This window comes from Equus asinus, chromosome 4 (assembly GCF_041296235.1).
Source record: "Equus asinus isolate D_3611 breed Donkey chromosome 4, EquAss-T2T_v2, whole genome shotgun sequence".
Taxonomy (NCBI): Eukaryota; Metazoa; Chordata; class Mammalia; order Perissodactyla; family Equidae; genus Equus; species Equus asinus.
In genome coordinates this window covers 19,077,886-19,085,394 of record NC_091793.1, presented here as the reverse complement: position 1 = coordinate 19,085,394, position 7,509 = coordinate 19,077,886, and positions in this window count along the sequence as shown.

Genomic DNA, 7,509 nt, shown 5'->3' with positions numbered 1-7,509 from the left:
CCAAAAATCCCTCTTTTGACTCCTCTTCCCTGCCCCCCCCCCCCCCCCCCCGCCACCCCAGTTACTGCTGCCAGACTTTTCTCCTTCCCTTTACAGCCAAAGGGTCTGCAGTCTCCCACTGTCCACAGTCTCTCTCCTCCCATTAAGACCTCTCCCATCAGGCCCTTGCCCGCCCCCCACTGCAATCTCCTAAAACGGTCATTTTTGGTCCCCAGGGATGTCCATGTTACTAGACCCAATGCCGAGTCACTGTCCTCGTCTCACTGGTCCTGCCAGGAGTACTTGGCGCTGCTGCCCGCTGCCTCTTCCCCCAGCCCTCCATTCTCCTTTGCAGGCCCCCTCCCCACCCTCTGAAAGTTGGGACGCCTGTGCTCAACTCTCCATCTCCCGCTCCTTTCCACGCTCTTTACCCTGATGCTGTCCCGTGGCCTCAGAGACGCCTGCTGATGACACCCAGATGGCCCGCAGCCTGCAGCCCTCCCTGAGCTCACGCGTCTAACTGCCCACCGGAGACCTCCCTTCCATCGCTCCAGACACCATCCGGGTGTACCCAGGCCGTCCTCCTGCTTCTTCCCATCTCAGTTAAGGAAAACTCTATTTTCCAAAAATGTTCTCTTCTCTGACGTACCCCACATCCACGCCAACCAAATCCTATCAGCCCCGCCTTGAAAATATGCCCAGAATCTGATGCTTCTCACCCCACCCCCTTATCCAAGTCACCTGCCACTCCCCAGGTTGAGTGCAGGGACCCCCTCTCACCGGTATCCCTGCCTCCCCACTCCCCCGTCCAAACAGCAGCCCCAGAGATGACGGTAGAATGAGGTCAGGCCACATCCCTCCTCCACCCTCACGGGCTCCCCCAGTGGCCTCGTTGTGCCCCCACCTTCCTCGGACCTTGTCCCTTTCTTCTCCATCGGCCCACTCTGCCCAGCCGGGTGGGGCCTCCTGGCTGCTCTCACCCGCTCCAGGGCGTGTGCTCTGCGGCGCCTCCGCCTGGAATAGCCTTGCCCACATATCCACGAGGTGCTCTCCACCTCCTTCAGGTTCAAGCTTCAGCGTCAGCTTCCTAGGAGGCTTCCCTGACCTCCTTATTTCAAACCTGGCATGCCCGTCCTGCACACCTCACCCTCTTTCCTCCTTAATCTCCCCCATACACTTGTCACCACGTGACGTGCTGTATTTCTCAGTTATGCATTTATTTTATTTTGTCCCCTGCACCAGAAGGTGAGCTCCACAGGGCAGGATCTCCCATTCCTTCCCACGCTCTTCATTCTGATGCTGTCCCGTGGCCTTGGAGGCTTGCTGACTTGTTCACTGCTATGTCTGCCTCCTGGAACAGCATCTGGAACAGAGTAACCGGGCACTCAACAAATGCGTGTGGAATGAATGAACCTGTACCCCTTCACCACTGGGAATGCTCACAATACTTTTTCTTTATATTGGCTTTTTCATTCCAATAGATGTATTTTATTTTATTTTATTTTTGCAGTAATATTGGTTTATAACATTATATAAATTTCAGGTGTACATTCGTTATATATTTCGATTTCTGTGTAGATTACATCATGTTCACCAACCACTGAACATAGGTGCCTGTATCTTTATGCGTTAGTGTTTTCAAGCTCTTTGGATAAATACCCAGCAGTGGAATAGCTGGATTGTATGGTAGTTCTATTCTTAGTTTTCTGAGGAAGCTCCATACTGTTTTCCATAGTGGCTGCACCAGTTTGCACTCCCACCAGCAGTGTATGAGGGTTCCTGTCTCCCCACATCCTCGCCAACACTTGTTGTTTCCTGTCTTGTTAATTACAGCCATTCTGACAGGAGTGAGGTGATATCTCCTTGTAAGTTTTGATTTGCATTTCCCTGATAGCTAATGATGTTGAGCATCTTTTCATGTGCCTGTTGGCCATCCGTATATCTTCTTTGGAGAAATGTCTGTTCAGATCTTTTGCCCATTTTTTAATTGGGTTGTTAGTTTTTTGTTGTTGAGATATAAGAGTTCTTTGTATATTTTGGATATTAACCCCTTATCAGATGTATGGTTTGCAAATACCTTCTCCCAATTGTCAGGTTGTCTTTTCGTTTTGTTGATGGTTTCCTTTGCTGTGCAGAAGCTTTTTAGTTTGATGTAGTCCCATTTGTTTGTTTTTTCTATTGTTTCCCTTGCCTGGTCAGACATGGTACTTGAAACTATGCTGCTAAGACCGATGTCAAAGAGCGTACTGCCTATGTTTTCTTTTTTTTTTAAAGATTGGCACCTGAGCTAACATTTGTTGCCAATCTTCTTTTTTTTCTTCTTCTTCTTCTTCTCCACAAAGCCTCCCAGTACATACCTGTATATTCTAGTTGTGGGTCCTTCTAGTTGTGTTATGTGGGACGCCACATCAGTATAGCCTGATGAGTGGTGCCACATCCACACCCGCGATCCAAACCGGCAAAACCCTGGGCCGCCAAAGCGGAGCGCATGAACTTAACCACTCAGCCACAGGGCCGGCCCCCTATGTTTTCTTCTAGAAGTTTAATGGTTTCAGGTCTTACATTCAAGTCTTTAATCCATTTTGAGTTAATTTTTGTGTATGGTGTAAGATAATGGTCTATTTTCATTCTTTTGCATGTGGCTGTCCAGCTTTCCCAACACCAATTATTTTTATTTTTTATTTTTTAAAGATTTTATTTTTTCCTCTTTCTCCCCAAAGCCCCCCAGTACATAGTTGTATATTCTTCGTTGTGGGTCCTCCTAGTTGTGGCATGTGGGATGGTTTGATGAGCAGTGCCATGTCCACGCCCAGGATTCGAACCAACAAAACACTGGGCCGCCTGCAGCGGAGCGCGCGAACCTAACCACTGGGCCACGGGGCCAGCCCCCCAACGCCGTTTATTGAAGGGACTTTCCTTTCTCCATTGTATGTTCTTGGCTCCCTTGTCAAAACTTAGCTGTCCATAGATGTGTGGGTTTATTTCTGGGCTCTCAAACTGTGCGTCTGCTTTTGTGCCAGTACCATTCTGTTTTGGTTACCATGGCTTTGTAGTATATTTTGAAATCAGGGAATGTGATACCTCCAGCTTTGTTCTTTTTTCTCAGGATTCCTTTGAGTATTCAGGGTCTTTTGTTGTCCAATAAATGTATTTTAAGAGGAAACAGTATTACTGCCCTGGATGGAACCCTGCTGCCACTCACCTGGAATAGAAGCAACAGTAAAAATGAGAATGAAACAACATTCTAAAGCTCTGGGGGGTGCCATTGCCCTCCTAAGGGCTGAGCCGCTCCCGCCCGCTCCTTGTTAACAAGTGAGATTCACCAGGCAGAGAGAGGGCTTAAGGACAGGCCGGCCCTGTGGCCGAGCGGTTAAGTTTGCGTGCTCCGCTTCGGCAGCCCAGGGTTTCACTGGTTCGGATCCTGGGCGCAGACTTAACGCCACTCGTCAGGCCACGTGAGGCAGCGTCCCACTGCCACAACTAGAAGGACCCGCAACTGAAATATATACAACTATGTACGGGGGGCTTTGGGGAGAAGAAGGAAAAATAAAATCTTTAAAAAAACAACAACAAAAAAGGCAGGCCAGCACCCAGAAAAGACCTGCCTCCAGACCTAAGCAGAAGGATTAAAAGAGAATTGAGAAGGAAATGGCTTTGGGATGGGAGGCCTCTCTTGGGCTGTGGCCGGCCCCACAAGCCCTTCCTGGCCATCCCGGGGGGAAAACTGCCTCCTTGCAGCCCGTCTAATCTCACAACAACCTCTGAGGTCGGGATGTCATCATCTCCACCTTACAGAGGAAGCTGAGGCTAAATGCCTTCTAGTCTGACCCGGCCTGGCTGCCGGGGGAGCCGGGCTGGGGGTGGGGGCATGGAGGAAGAGGGTGGGGATGGAAGAGCCCACATGCCAGCCCTGCTCTGGCCTCAGTTTACCCATCTGTAAAGTGCTGCCCGGGAAGCACAGCCCGGCTGCCCTGGGTCTCTTGTAGGAGTCTGGGAGAGAGATGTGTCATCTTCCTTCTGTGCGGGCTCTGGGTGTTTTCTCGTGTTTTCTCTTTCTTCTGGGCCAGGAGTGCGGAGTGTGTAGGGTTCAGTGGTGTCTCACCACCACGTGAGGAGAGGCCCCGTGGAGCCCAGCGCCCACCCCCAGGGGAGGCCGAGCGGCAAGACACATGTGGAGCCTCTCTGTCGCTCTGGGCCTGAGCTGACTGGCCTCAGGCTTCCACACTAAACAGTTTGGTTTAACCAGATGAACCGGATTCTTTTCTCTGTGTACAGAGAAGAGCCCTGACTGAGAGACCCTATCAGTACAGACACTTTCTGTTCCACCAATAAGCAAGTTTGAGCCTCTCCCATCTTAAGAAAAAGTACAGAAAACCAAAAAGGAAAATGAAACCTGCCCCTCCACCCTGTGACCTCCAATCCTCTCCTCCCTTCAGCCAGATTCCTCAGAGCAGTGCCTCCACTCTCGCTGTCTCCGGTCCTTCCCTTCCCAGGCCCCTCTGCCCTTTGTCATCTGTTCCCCGTCCCCTGCTGAGGATGGGCCCTTGCCCGTGTCGTGGTGACCTGCTTGTGGCCAAGTCCTGTCAACATGAGATTAACAAAACCACAGACTGAAAGAATTTACTGTAAACTTATGAGCTTAAAAATATAGAAGAATTTCCAACTTCGCTTCTGACAAGTGGCCACAGTGGCCTCTGGTTCACCCACCCCCAAGCCTCATGGGCACCCCAGCACCAAGACTTTGGTCTCTAAGACCGTCTCCACTGAAGGAGACCAGGATTCCTTGCAGCATAAAAACAAAATTAGAATGGTCCAGAATGTCCTGTTGTGGCCCGGAAGTATGGCCACCCTCAAAAATATTAGGGGAGCAGAAGACAATGGAACAATCAAATCTTCCCCAGCACTAGCCAAGCTGTAATACTACGAGCATCAAAAATCATTAACTGAGGGGCTGTCCAGTGGCGCAGAGGTTAAGTTCATATGTTCCGCTTCGGAGGCCCGGGGTTCGTCGGTTCGGATCCCGGGTGCGGACATGGCACCACTTGAGAAGCCATGCTGTGGCAGGTGTCCCACATATAAAGTAGAGGAAGACAGGCACAGATGTTAGCTCAGGGCCAGTCTTCCTCAGTGAAAAGAGGAGGATTGGCAGCAGATGTGAGCTCAGGGCTAATCTTCCTCAAAAAACAAAAGAAAATCATTAATTGAAATAATTATAGTTAATTTGAATAAATTCACTCTTTGAAAGGCTATGGCTGTAATGAAACTCAAATGAGAAAAGTTAATATAAAGCAGTCAAAGACAGTTGTAATATAAGAAAGATGACAGCCATATGACTTGGTTGAATTTTTATGGAGCTTAGTAAGTTGGGATGTGTTGGTCTGTGTATTTCGTTTCCTTTATTGTTGTTAACAAGTTAGGGAGACATATTTGCTTTATCTGTGTCATCAGAAAAGAATAAACTTGGAGCCCTGGGCTGGAGGCCTGGAGAGGCAGGAGCTGCACCAAGGACAGGGACAGACTTGTGGGCACTGGTGGCCGCACAGGACCGCTGGTGGACGAGGCTCCCCCAGGGACACAGCATGGGGGTCCCCCCAGTTGTCCAGGAGGAGGGTCCCCAGAGAATGTCCAAAATGATTAACTGGCCAAGCGTCACCCCAGCAGAGGCAGCGACGCCCTGCGTCCCAGCCAAGGACGAAGGTCAAATGTCCAGATCCCGCGACCTCGGCTTGTCTCAGGAGAGGGTGTCCAAATTCCATCCCTGGAGCTCTAGGGAGAAACCAAAACAAGTCCAACAGAATCCCCAAGAAGAAATGAAAGCAGGGATGGAAATGCTGCCCAGGGCCTTGACGCTGTAGGAGCGTTTTAAGTACAAACGTTATGACAGTGTTATCTTGCAATTGCAGTTTAGATTGTTGACAGGGATTCGTTGAATCACGTTTGTCGTCAAGGTTGGAGTACTCAAGAAAAATTGCATTCGTAAGTTTCGTTTATGAGACAGAAGAGCTTCAGGGAAGGAAGGCCACGTTGCACTGGCCGTCCTCCCCAGGGACAGAGTACTCTTGAAGTAACAGCTCCATCCGCAAACAGAGTGGGGGGCATTTGGCAGTTGACCATGAACTCTCTGTGACCTTGGCCTCCTGCCCCTCTGACCGGTCATCCTCTGGTGGACTCTTTGCTCTCAACCCACCCCTTCCACACTGGAGTCCCTGGGCCCTTTTCCAGGCCCTCTGCCCTCACCTTGCATGTTGCCTGGGTGTCTCGTGCACGTGTGGTCTGGCCTCCATTCCCATCCTGACCTCCTTGCACAGCTGAGCCCTTGTCCAGTCCACGAAGGAGCTGCAGGGACCCAGAGCCAACGTCTGTTCAACCTCTTGAAATGGCAGCATCGACCCTCTTGTGCGCCGTCCCCTCCTTGCCCCCCTCACCCAGTTAACCACTGAGTCCTGTGGATGTCACCTCCTCAGTCTCTCAAACACGCCTTCTCTCCATCCCCCTACAGCGGCCCTCAGCCAGCCGTCAATCCATCCCTCAGTCCTTTTTGAGCACTCACAATGTCTGAGGTCCTAGAAACACAGATGAACACAAGAGGGACAAGGGCCTGCCACATGGAGCTTGAGCCAGCGCTTGTCAAGCTTCACTGTGCACACGGTTCCCGGGCGACTGGCTAAAATGCAGGATCTGATGCTGCAGGTCTGGGCTGGGGCCTATGATTCTGCACTTCTGGGAGGCTCCCAGGCGCTGCTCCTGCTGGTCCCAGACCCACTCTTTGAGTAGAAGGTCCTAGAGTATACAGGGGTTTTGAGTCTTGCCAAACTGGATGAGCAGAGGGCCCAGGGAGAGGGGTCTTTTGACCCAGTTGAAGTTCAGTCATTCTTCAGGGCAAATGCAACAGACTCTGGCTTCTTTCATCAAATCCTCTTACCCTGGATAGTGCACTTCCCCCTTCTCAGCTGGATCCGGGAGTTTCCCATGATGCTTAGTGAGCCTCTTGCTTCCTGAGCTTGGTAATTAAGATGCCCAAGGCTGTCACCCCGTCTCTGGGGAAGAAAACAAACATCCTTGTCTCCAACCCCCTTATTTCTCCAGCCCCAGCCCCCCAAAGGGTTTTGACCTGGCTGGCTCTTTGCCCCATCCCCAGCAGCTCCTGACTGGTCTGCTTCTAGAATATCTCGTCCAATTTTTCTTTCTGAACTTTGCAGGCCCCCAGGGCTGAGGATGACGTCCAGCCTCCTTCCACTGCCCTCCAAAGCCCACCTTCCTGGACACCCCCACCTTCAGTGGCCCTCGCTCCTGCCTTCCAGCCCGGGGTTCACAGGTTCACGCCAACCAAGAGGACACATCCTTTCCCTCCTACTTCTCCACCTTCCTCCTGCTGAGTCCTCAGCCTTCGAATGTCCTTCCCCTACCTTCTTAACTGGATTTTACAGTGTTTACATCATTTAATTCCGATGCAAACTTAGGAAGAACATATTATTTTGACTATTTTATAGATGACAAATCTGAGGCTCAGAGAGGCTGGATCACTTATCT